Genomic DNA, 12,676 nt, shown 5'->3' on the forward strand with positions numbered 1-12,676 from the left:
TCTCTCTCTCTCTCTCTCTCTCTCTCTCTCTCTCTCTCTCTCTCTCTCTCTCTCTCTACCATGGTTGCATTTGCAATTAGCTTCCTTTCTAGCAAAGCTTGGCGTCTCCTCCACCGTAATTGAGCCGATCGATGCGGTTGCCCCTAGATGTGGAGGCTCGACGGTGGTGCTTCCAAATTTATAGGCATTTCGCCTTCAAAGACTACCTTGTTGATATTGAGAAGATGGAGAGAGAGAGAGAGAGAGAGAGAGAGAGAGAGAGAGAGAGACCACCGTTATGAGGCCGCACTGGTGGTGCTTGGACATCGTGCGGCGCCCTGGCATGGTCGATGTTTCGCAGCGCCTCTAGCTACCACAATTGTCGCACTCCACTGTCATTCCTCGTCCTCCACCCACCCCCAAGCAAACAACGTCAGGGCAACTCACCTGGGCAGTGGCCCCAAGTCTTCCGAGGCGGGGCAACCTCCAATCTGGTGTCACAGCCTAATTTGACCACGCGGACGCGCAGAGAAAGTCGAGGATGAAAAGAGGGAAAAGGAAAAAAGGGAAGGAAAAAAAATGGAAAGATGTATCAATTTTACAATGAATAAATTTAGTATTTAAATTTATTAATAATTTTTAAAGAGATCTCACTCCTTTTCCATAAAGCGTGTGTGTCTAATTCATCATATTATGGACGGGACAGCAAATACAAGTAGGTCTGAGAGTTGATGGATTCGCATCCAACAACAATCGTGAATCTATTCTTTGGAAGTAGAGTCGCCGGATTAACTACCTCCAACCGATTCGTGATGATATTTTATGCATATGACATGCGAGGTCGAGATAGTGCCATGCCATGTATCCACGCTGAAGTATTTGCAACAAATAAACTGGAGATCACCATTGCCAATCTCTAGTTCACATGTCTTCTGCTAACGCGTACAAGGAAAAGTATAAATGAATTGTCTGACAATTATATGGCGTCCAATTAATCCTGGACATTGACTTGAGAAAGTATTCAACTGATGATGGTCGTGATGCGCCCACTAAGCCCATCCAAATAAAATCGTTATGTCAGTTTTCAGTATAACTGTACAATGATGCCTGTTTACAAAAATATGCGATCATTTTCATAGGGAATCTTATACACACAATGTTCATTTCTTAAAAACTAAAGTATCATCACATGATTATACTTCATGAATTTAATGTTAGCAGATTCTCATATGAAGAACATATCGAATCTCCTATGAGAAGTGTTCGGTGCAACCGAATGGACGTCATTGTAAATGGCCCTCTGTGCTCCTGGTGCACTTAAAAATTTTCCATTTGATACGGCTCAAGCAGAATATGTTTAGAGGAAGACCGACAATTCGTATATCATACAAGAAGTAGTCGAGGTCTACAGAGACACTCTCCAGCACCCCTTGGAGCTGGCTCTATTAAAGAGTTCCAACCATGCAGAAACCGAATTTAAAGTGGCACATCCCATGAAATGCTGGCAATTCGTATTTTCGTGTCGAACTTAAAATTATGCCATATGCTGTAGCATCGTGGTAAAACTTTGTGCTCTTGTTGAAATATTATGTATTTTAAAATCTTGTCATTTTTAGATTTGACAATTTTTGTTTTCATAAACTTGTCAAAACCCATGTCGATTGATATCAAATTGAATCCTAAGACTAGTCTTGCCTACTTAAAAAGAGAATTAAAACAAAAAAGAATATATGATCACGCCGTAATAACTATTATTATAAGCAAATATTTTAATAGACAATCAACCTGTAAGAGGTCTATCGTGTAATAGTCGTTACTGCAATCAAACGCATTGTAAGTTTTAGAAGAATTTTGATGAAGTGCGTGTATGGTTTGTAACTAATAACCACCTAACATTCGAGAGTTGAAAATTCGTGTTCACGTGTACTTAAATTCGGGTTATGTTAGGTTGAGTCATTACAAAATTTTATTCTCATATTGAACACGTAAATATTGTGTATTTTATATTCATATTATTTTGGATTTGACAACATTTATTTTTAAGGACGTGTCGAACAATGTCAATTCGTGTTAACAGTTGAGATCCTAAGGACACGTCTGGTTGCTTGGATAAAAGATTCGACAAGATAAAAATTATTCTATCATGAGTTTGGTGACATTTTCAAATTGGGATAAGCATGAAGAGGCCCGGCATCCTGGACAATTTATCCAAGTGATAGGGGTCAATTATCTCACTCAAGCCGAATGAGAATTTTTTGAGTAATTAATGTGAATTTATCTATTCTTTTTATGTCTTTGGTTATATCCATCGTCGTATATGGTAAATTCTTGGGATAATGACACAAATAATTCATGAACTTTGGCCCGATATGTAATGTAGTCTCTGAACTTTAAATTTATGCAATGCGGTCCCCAAATTTTTAATTTATTTAATATAATCTCTGAATTTTTGTTACATGTTCTATTTAGTCTCTAAACTATATGAAAATGTTCAATATTGCCCTTCCGTTAATTCAAATTCATGGATAATATTGAACATTTTCATAAAGTGCGGGGACTAAATTGAATATGTACCAAAAGTTCATATACAGTATTGAATAAATCAAAAGTTCATGAATAACGTTGAACAAATTTAAAGTTGATGAATAATATTCTACATCATATCAAAGTTGATGAATCATTTTTTGTCATTTTTCCTCTATATGATGAGACATATTATTTTATCTCATTCGATCACATCTTAATCTTTGTAACGGTGAATAAAAACTGTTTTAAGACTCCTCTTCTTCGCTTGAAAAGTAAATTTAAAACAAAAAATAAATGAATATACGAAGGGGGATGAATGTGCTCTTGCCGACACAAAGCTCAAACTCCAAGGGCCATTAAAATGGACCCGCCCACCGTCCACTTTTATGTCTCCCAAGAAAGCAAAAGGACCGGCCTTCGCCTTTACTTTCTCAGCTTTAACGTTTTTCCAATCGATGCCAAGTTTTTGAATTGATACGACAACTCAACAATAATGAAGATATTTAGGTCCCCACTATGATTCGTGTCGATCTACGAGAAAGTGGAGGTTTAAACCCACTGATTTTTGGGCATTGAATAGCCAACACCATTTTTTGACCATGATGGAGTGTAGGAAATTGCGCGTCATGCATGCTACATCGACGGATCCCCACCCTTCGTAGAAATTGAAAGTTATTACCGTGTATATTTTCTATTTAAGGAATTTGAAAAATGCATTTGACAACGCTCTTACTCGGACGAGGACAATATTTGAAATGATTAAACTGATATATATTTTTTTATGTAGTCATTTCGGAACCAATCACGGCCAAGGAAAACGTTGCGGGTTATTGTTGCCATCACGTCATATGTTCATCTCTTTAGCATTTCCCATTATGCTCGAATGGCGGTATTATGTATGGACGTCAAATGGGTGATTCGGATTGAGAATTCAATATTAGCGGTGATAAAAAAAAATCCTCCTAATAAATTGTAATATATTTAAAAAATTCTCATGGGTTAATACGGAAATTTTTGGATAGGGGGAAGGTATACTTTATTTCGTTATAATTGTAGTTTAAAATACTATTCTTCAGAGACAATTTAAGCCGCTTTATCAAATTTACATTGGAAGTTTGAAAGGATTTGTTGAGTATGATATTAATTATCGACTTGTGGTGCTTATGTGTACCACTTGTGAACATAAATTGGGCTCTTGATCCCCGTACTTTTACAACTATTCAATTTTAGTCCGTGTATTGTTTTTTCTTGAAAATACTCGTATTAATATTTCCACTGCAAAGCCCAAAGAAAAATGTCTTGGGAATGCATTGATTAGTACGTGGCACCTGCACGTACCTATCTATACAATTAGTATCAACAAACTCATTAGTAATGTAACTTATGAAATTTTTACTTACTAAATATTGAAGAGTTAAGGTTCACGCTCAATCGACTGAGAAAAAGGTTGACACTCGCTATTACTAGCTTTTCCACTACTTGAAAAAGTCGTAATTATTAATGTCATGTGGATTATGTTATTTCTAGAATCAGGAAACATGCTAAAGGTTATTTGAGTAAAAATAGTGAGGATGGACGATCAGTGTCAGCGATCTCCTTGGGCGTTACCATAGGAGTTCTATACCTACGACAAAATGTTTGGTTTGAGCTATACTTATGACTCATTTTGAGTAAGCACGTCATCGCCATCCCACCATGCTTCTAATGGGAGTAGAGCTAACGTAATTCAATATCAAGGCATGATCGAACAAATGCTCTAGAAGAACCAAGGTACCTTGAGGCCGATGAGCGATTTGGGAATTCAAACATATGATCAGAGGGTCTCAAACTACTCGGTAGTAAGCCCTATACCTTTAGACCGATTACCGTTGTGGTGAGGAACCTTTATTTTACTATACAAGGTAGTGAGTTAAAATTATTAGCAAAATATTTAAATGTTATAAAGACTTTTACATATAGGTATCATGTGTTGAGCGCCAGTGCTGACTAAAAAATATTCACCGAATTTTTAATGAAAATTTGATGAAATTACTTATACTGTGGCTAGAGAAGAGCACAGTACTTAGAATTCATGACGAATGAAAATAAAGGGGTCAATCATGATATATCTTAAAGTGTAGGGATTGGAAGTGTAATCTATTTACACTGTGTTTTATTTCTTCCTTGTTTGCAATAAGTTTTACCATATGAGAAAAATATATAAATCCCCAGTAACTGAATACAGGCAAGCCAGGACCATAAAAAAGTTTCGCACCACAAAAATTGAGATATTTGTCCAATTGGCCACTAATCCCATCAACCAAACACAAACGAAAAAATCTTTGGATCGTAAGATAAAGTGGTCCATTATTTTGGAAATAGATACATTGGACAGCATCTATCAAGTAAAATGTGAACGAGAATTGATTGTACCTCAAGATCATAAAATGTCATTTCGTACACGATACTAAGTTACGCGTCTTACAAACAATTTATCTCTTGAAGTGTAGGAATCGGAAGTGTAAACTCTTTAAACTCTGTTTTATTTCTTCCTTTTTTGCAATAATTTTTACCATATGAGAAAAATATATAAATCCCTAGTAACTGAATACATGCAAGCCAGGACCATAAAAAAGTTTTGCAAGTATAACCACAAAAATTGAGATATTTGTCCAGTTGGCCACTGATCCCATCAACCAAGCACAAACGAAAAAATCTTTCTATCGTAAGATAAAGTGGTCCATTATTTTGGAAATAGATACGTGAGACAACATCTATCAAGTAAAATGTGAACTAGAATTGATCGTACCTCAAGATCATGAAATGTCATTTCGTACGCTATATTAAGCCACGCATCTTACAAATAATTTGAGAGTAGAATAGATTAAAAAAAAAAATGGAAGCGTGATGGAAAATTTAACGTTTCAGCACCATGGATTTAACTTCTTCGTATCTCGTATTAGTATATGATTAGTATATAATAACTGTCCATCTTAAGTTTTATCGTACCATGTTGACAATATCTCGGCTCTTGTTCAACTTTTCAACTGCGCTTTTAGGTATTAAAATGTCCTTTTAAGTCATTTGAACCAGTCACAGTGACTAAACTTCATTAAGTTATGCTAATTATTTCACAAGCAACCGCTAGAACTCGATATGTTGCTCTTAATTTGTTTTTTTTTAAAATAAAACTTAACAGTGCCTATGCAATGCTTTTCTTTGCTATATGTTTCTATTTGTTTTACTACTTATGACCTACATCTTGCATGTTTGGATAATTAAACGCATGATGCATATGGATTTTAATGTGCAGTCTTTGATTTGTCAAAAGTTAATTAATGCTTCCCCTACCTATTGCTTGACCTTACAACTATAGCTAATTCGCATGTAACTTGACGAGGGGATCAAGTAAAAATACTCGCAAAAAAAGAGAGTAAAAGTAATGCTAAATTATTTCAAAGTTACAATTTTCTATTACACAGGTATTAATTTTACTAATTAAAGTTGCCAATTCAAAACATTGCAAAATTATTGCTCATCGAAAAAATTTATTTTCTCCTTAAAATTAATCTCCATTACGGAAATTACATAACAGTACTAGGAAAAATCTTTTTGTATGAAACTATGAATAGTCTATCTAATCAACAAAGAATCAATGTATTTAAAAATAGTACAATGTACGATTAACATTATCCTAAAATTCCTCGGAAGCAAGGATTAGTGGTATCTTGCATGATAGATACGTTATATTCAAACCTCATGAATACGCACCGTAACAATTTAGAGAGTTTTGTGGAAGCGTCTGCAATTATATATTTATATAGATATAAGTTGTAAGCAACACTCCGGTCCTTCCTCCACCTTTCTAAAAAGTTCTTTGTCCGCATGCGCAATAATTCAGCCCAGCAAGTTGTGTTTTGTACTATTCGTTACTTTCCACTTGCTTTTACTTTTGTCTGCCATTTGGCTTGTATCATTGTAATCTTTTCTGCTATTTCTTTTGGCCACTACGATTGAGTCCGTGACGGCCTCTTACAAGACGGCTCTCTCTATAATCGAACTCCACCCATTCGCCGGCTCTCAATTTTTCGATCTCTCACCTCCGAAAGAATCGATGGAGTGCGCGAGTCCTCTTTCAGAACTCGTCAAATGCTTCTGGGGCTTGGCCGAGAAACCTCTGTGCTCCATTTATAATCTGAAAGGTAATGTCGACTCGTTGCTTTCCGAAACTGACAGCCTGAAGGCCGTGCGCGACGATGTGAAGGAAAGGATGGAACATGAAGAAGGAGGAGGAGGTGCGCGGCGCACGAATCAAGTGGTGAACTGGTTAGGAAAGGTGCAAGACTTTGAAGGTGGAGTAGATCAAGTTCTTCAAGCAACTGGGGAGCGTGATCAAATCAAATGTGTCAGTCATTGTCTTCCACGAAACTGCTGGTCGAGCTATAAATTGGGAAAAAGAGCCGATCAATTGCTCAACGAAGCGAGAGAGCTCCAACGTAAGAAAGGAGAATTCAGCGATTTCACGTCACCGCTGCCTCCTCCACCTCCTCCTCTAGTGTTCGAGATATCTATAGACAAGACTGTGGGGCTTGATCGTTCTCTTAATGAAGTGTGGAAATGGCTCGTGGACGAAAAAGAAGCAGGAGTGATTGGGTTGTACGGAACAGGCGGTGTGGGAAAGACCACTCTCATGAAAATGATCAACGAGAAGCTTTCGCACGCAAATCATGGATTCGAGGTCGTTATTTGGGTGGTGGTGTCCCGACCAGTGAACGAAGATAGTATTCGAGACGCCATAAGGAAAAGGCTGAACATTAAAGATGAGAGCTGGGAAGCATGGTCCCGGGATGAGAGGGTCCATCATCTATTGGAAGTTTTGACCCAGAAGAAGTTCATGTTGTTGATTGATGATGTATGGGCGAGGCTGGACCTTTTCAAAATCGGAGTTCCTTGTCCTGGTCTCGAGAGCCGATCCAAAGTAGTATTCACAACTCACTTGAAGCAAGTATGCCACCAAATGGGAGCCGACGAAATCTTCGAAGTACAGTGCTTGACGCCCGAAGAAGCCCTGGCATTGTTCGAGAACAACGTTGGCAAATCAACCGTAGATTCTCTTCCAGAAATTCCAAAACTTGCCAAGGACATTGCGGAAGAGTGCAAAGGGTTGCCACTAGCCCTTATTACCGTCGGGCGAGCCATGGCTGGCATAGCCAATCCCCATGAGTGGAAGCATGCGCTGACAACGCTCCAGAAAAATCCACACAAGCTAACAGGTATGGTGGAGGAAGTGTACCACATACTAGAATTAAGTTATGATAGATTAAAAGACAGTACCCATCAGCTTTGCTTCCTTTACTGTTGTCTCTTCCCTGAGGATTACCACATAAGACCGCACAACCTTATTGGACTCTGGATTGGAGAGGGCTTGCTAGGAAACACCGGTGATGTATACAGTTTGCAGAATGAGGGAGAGCATGTCTTGGGGAGGTTAAATAGGGCTTGCCTATTGGAGAGTGGGCTTGATTCAAATGGAGAGTATGTAAAGATGCACGACGTCATTCGTGACATGGCGACTTGGATTACTCGTGACCGCGGGCAAAATGAGAACAAACTGCTAGTGATAGAGAACGCAGAAGACATATCCAAGGAGATGATCTCCAAATGGGGGGAAGCAAAGAAAGTATGTATATGGGGAAAATGGATTCAAAATATCAACCGAATACCATCTAGGTGTTCCCAGCTTGAAACTTTGCTTATTAGGGATACTGAAGTGACGATCATGCCAAGAGGCTTTTTCAACTCGATGACAGCTCGTCTGACAGTCTTGGACCTATCCCACAATGAACATATTGAGTCATTCCCCAAAGGGATTTGCAATTTGATTAATCTACAATACTTGAACTTGTCGACCACTCGTATTCGTAAGTTGCCCAGGCAAATCAAGAACTTGACTCGTTTACGGTGGTTGCTACTGGACTATATGTTGGAAAGAAACGTCCTTATTCCGATAGGGGAAATCACAAGCTTACCGTTGAATGTGTTCAGCCTGTGGAAGTCCAAAGAACTTTTTCAGGTATGTTTTTTAGTGAAGGAAGAAGAGATGATAGAGGAACTAGAGTGCATGCAACATCTCACCGACTTATCTATCTTTGTGCGCGAGTCTTCCTCTGCTCAGAAAATATTTCAATCCCCAAATTTACGAAGACGCATAAGGAGAGCACGCATTGATAATACGAATGGTAACTTTACTAGCATCGTAATAACTTACTCACCAGCAAGCACTGACGGTTTCTCGCATTTAGATACGCTTTATTTATTTCAATGTACCGAGACGAGTGAGATGAAGATAACTCAAGGAATAGGATGAGCGCCAAACTACTTTTGCTTCCCCAATCTCGTTGATGTTTCGGTCAACAGCTGCGGGCTTTCGGACTTGTCCTGGCTCGTGCATGCTCCGAAGCTCCGGGAACTGACGGTCGGAGCCTGCGATTCGATGGAGAAAATCACTGGGGATGGATTTGCAAGGGAGGAATTAGCTCCTTCGGGACTATTCTCACGTCTCGAATCCCTACGACTCTTCTATCTTCCCAAGCTAACGAGCATTTGCGACCAGACTCTATCCTTTCCCCGGGGGGTAAGCTTCCACATATACGAGTGCCCTGGTCTCAGAAAGTCGCCGTTGGACTCGAGCAGCGCGAGGGGAAGCTTCGTGGTCGAGGGGGACAAACGCTGGTGGGCCAAGTTTGAGTGGGACCCCACCGCCCGGGTCACTTTGCAGTTGGATGACAGGAGACTCGTAGAAGAACTGACATTCGAAGAGGCAGCAAGTAAAGCGAAAGATGAGACCCGGGACAAGGCCAAGATTGGATTCCTACCTCGTGGGGTAGGGGGCCGAGTGACTGAGTGAGTGAGTTGAGGCTGATAAGTTTAATATTGTTTTTTTTATAATAGTAAAAAAAAAAGGCGGCTTCGTTTGTCTTTCCATAGTGATGTAATTTTCTGGTGTTGGATTCCTGTAATGTGGGGGTGGCGGGATGGGGTGTTAAAATAAAGACGAAGGGGAAACAAAACGAAAGCAGCAGCAAATAACCATCTCTCTCTCTCTCTCTAACCTCACCTCTCGTTTGTATCTTCCAACTGCTGCAACTGCAACTGCAAGTGCCAATTCAATAAATAAACCCGTCCCTCCCACAATTTGGATTTAAGATCACCGTCTCTCGTCCCCTTTTTTTTTTATAATTAAATTTTGACAAATTTCTCATCCCTTAAATTTTTTTTTAATGATAATAATAATTATGTCCGTGATGATTTGGGCTTCCCTTTCTCTCTTGGCAAAAGCTTTGGCATCTCCTCCTCCGATGCGATTGAGCTCTCTGATGCGATTGAGCCCCCCGGCAGCCACCGCTACCGTGACATGGTCGATGATGCCTCGCGGCGCTTCTATAGCCGCCATACCCACCGTCGCACTCCACCACCACCGTGGCCCCTCTCTCTCTCTCTCTCTCTCTCTCTCTCTCTCTCTCTCTCTCTCTCTCTCGCCCTCTCTCTCTCTCTCTCTCTCTCTCTCTCTCTCTCTCTCTCTCTCTCTCTCGCCCTCCAGCCCCGATGCGAACAAGGCCAGGTTGTGGTGGAGTTATCTGCTGCTGCTGCAGTTGGGTTTAGGAGTTAGCTGCTTTCGTGCACTGGTGGCTGCACCAGATTCAGTAGCGTCTGCAACTGTCCTTGATAAAAGCTCGCTCAGCTGTTTCTTGGGAGAGCAACTTCCCTCCCCTTTGACATTTCCTTTGAAGATCGAAGCCCTTTGACTCGGGGTTTTTTTTCGCGGATGGGGATCCTTCCTTCGGTGGTAGTAGGCTGGGCAGAACTGGCGGTGGCTCCAAAAATTTCCATAACTGAAGTGGCCAAAATTTAATTTCTCCTCTTTTAGGAAAAAAAAAATGTGATCTTTTGGCACCTCCTTGATCAATATTAGGAGCGGGTATCTTTATCTTTATCTTTGAATTTGAAGGTATTTTCGTAAGAGGCAAATTAAAAAGGTGATCACCCAGCTGATCAGTGGATAATTTTTGCATATGTTGGAGGAATCCTGGGCTTTCTGTCCGGATTTTTAGGTGCGTTTTTTTTTTACTTTAGCTGGGGGAGTGAGGTTGCTTGAATTTCATGGAATTTGAATTTTATATTAATTGACATCTTGGATGGGTCGATCTCGTCAGGAATACTCGCAAGATAACCTTGAAGTAAAGAGGTAGAGGCTATGGATACAGTAGATTGATTGTGCCGAGAGGACGACGAGTGATCTGTCGATTGGCCCCTGAATGGGGGTAATTAACATTGAACTATATGAGTCCCAAGGTGGGTATTCCACTTGTCTGAAGTTCCTTTGATGTGCTTCTGTCTGAATTGTCAAACCGATTCAACTTCTGACAAACCTTTCTTAGGAATCTGGAAATGTACTGCGATAATCCCTGTAATTGAGAAACTGTTTTTTCTTTCTAAATGCTGAGTACATGACATCTTGACAGATTCGATTTTTGAACTAAGTATTGCAGGTCCGTTGCTGTTTGTAACAACATGGTCCATCGGCCTCTTTGATGGACTATTTAATTTTTCCTTCCAGAAACTCCAAGGAGTCCAACTTTACAGAGCTTATGAATCGTGAATTTATCTAGAAATGTAAATCCTTTGGGAGATTCAATTAACCTTCCATTTCTTAGTAGAGAGCAACAAAAAGCATTGTGTGATGGACTCAGTTATAAGATGATGCTAATTCTTACCTAGAAAAATGGAAAAAAAAAAAGTGTGAGGTGGGATGTCGAGATACAAAAGTTGGGTAATAAGTTGAAGGCTACTGAAAACAAATAAGCCTAATCCCAAACATGCTATGCATTTTGTTGATGTCATGTATCGCTATAATATAAAGACACGAATGCCATGCGGAAACATGTTATGTAACTTGCTGAATTTGAATATTGTTTGTCGATTGTAGGGAGTATGATTGTACTTCCAAATGAAGATTAAAAATTCATACTCATACTCGAAAATTCACAATTACCGAGATGGTTCTATATCAAAACTATATATTTGTATACATGAATTTATATCAATTATGTTCTCTAAACTCTTATCTTGGAGTGTTCACAAGAAAGAGGGAGATAAATTATGACATAAATCATATGGCTAACAAGCTGGAGGAATATGCTGCTATTTGCTGTCCCAATTTTTTGACTTATGAAGTTTGATACGCAATCAAACACGTTGGAGAGAACATTGATCTGTACATATTAGCATCCTCAATAGCGTCGTCCTTATGCGTTGTTCAAACATATAGCAGCTTCGTTCTTCAAAAATATTTTATTAGTGTAGTTTTACTTTTTTTTTTTTTGGTAAGATAGTGTAGTTTTACTTGTACTTTCCATAAGAGAAGAAAAAATACTGGGGGTGTTCCAACTTCCGAGATGTCATGGATCTTAGGAATGAAGTTATTGTATTGTGCAACTGTATTTTTGCTGGTTCCTTACATGTTATTTCTGCGTCAAAGATATTGGTTTTAGTCGTTGAATTGGTTTAACTTCTGTAGGAAGGCAAAGGAGGTGATGAAGATCCTTAAGAAGCTGCCTGGGGAATAAAGATCCAAAAATACAGCTTCTGACCCTCTATGTCAGTATCATGCTCTGCTTTCTTATATGTGCATAGTTCTGGATCCAGTTGCTCTCTTCTTTTCTTTCTTCTAAATGGCTACAAGAGTCGGCTATCACTTGGCCAAAATATTTGGTTATCAATTTCAAGTAGGTGTTGGAGACTCTTAGCAAAAACTGTGGCAATAGTGTATTTCAGAATATTATTGAGTCTGATATCCTACAGGAAATGGTTAGAATGGTGTTTAAAAAGGTGCCCACTCTATATCCCATGATTGACTTTTATTCTGAATCTGTTCATTTATGAGATTGTCATTTGCTGTTTCTACATGCTCTGTGCAGCCATATTCTGAATCTGCTAATTTATTGACCTTGATAGATACAGGGCAAGAAGCTGTAGGGAGACCAAGGGGTAGGTTAACCTCAATACTATTCTGCATACAATGAGTTGAAGGTATTCTCAGAGATCTATCTGCTAATTCATTTGTCTAGACTTCTAGTACGATCCTATGTTGCTTTTTCTTAATATGATTCCTTTATGACCATTGACAGACTGT

The 12,676-nt window shown here is 39.2% G+C and overlaps 1 protein-coding gene, 1 long non-coding RNA gene and 1 pseudogene across 2 annotated transcripts in view; all 3 read left to right on the forward strand.

Moving 5' to 3' along the window:
• LOC130138138 (TOM1-like protein 3) overlaps positions 1-12,676 on the forward strand; it is a 38,489-nt gene that overhangs the window by 25,408 nt on the left and 405 nt on the right. The gene's annotated exons all lie outside the window — the stretch shown is intronic.
• LOC115665316 (probable disease resistance protein At5g63020) lies at positions 6,466-9,302 on the forward strand (annotated as a pseudogene).
• On the forward strand, positions 9,862-12,491 carry LOC115665315 (uncharacterized). Its single transcript, XR_004003740.2, has 3 exons — positions 9,862-10,595; positions 10,698-10,836; positions 12,062-12,491. It is a non-coding gene; the product is annotated as an uncharacterized LOC115665315 (long non-coding RNA).

The sequence above is a fragment of the Syzygium oleosum genome, unplaced genomic scaffold (assembly GCF_021117445.2).
Source record: "Syzygium oleosum isolate NSW1041296 unplaced genomic scaffold, Sole_v2.1 Sole_v2.05, whole genome shotgun sequence".
NCBI classification, from domain to species: Eukaryota; Viridiplantae; Streptophyta; class Magnoliopsida; order Myrtales; family Myrtaceae; genus Syzygium; species Syzygium oleosum.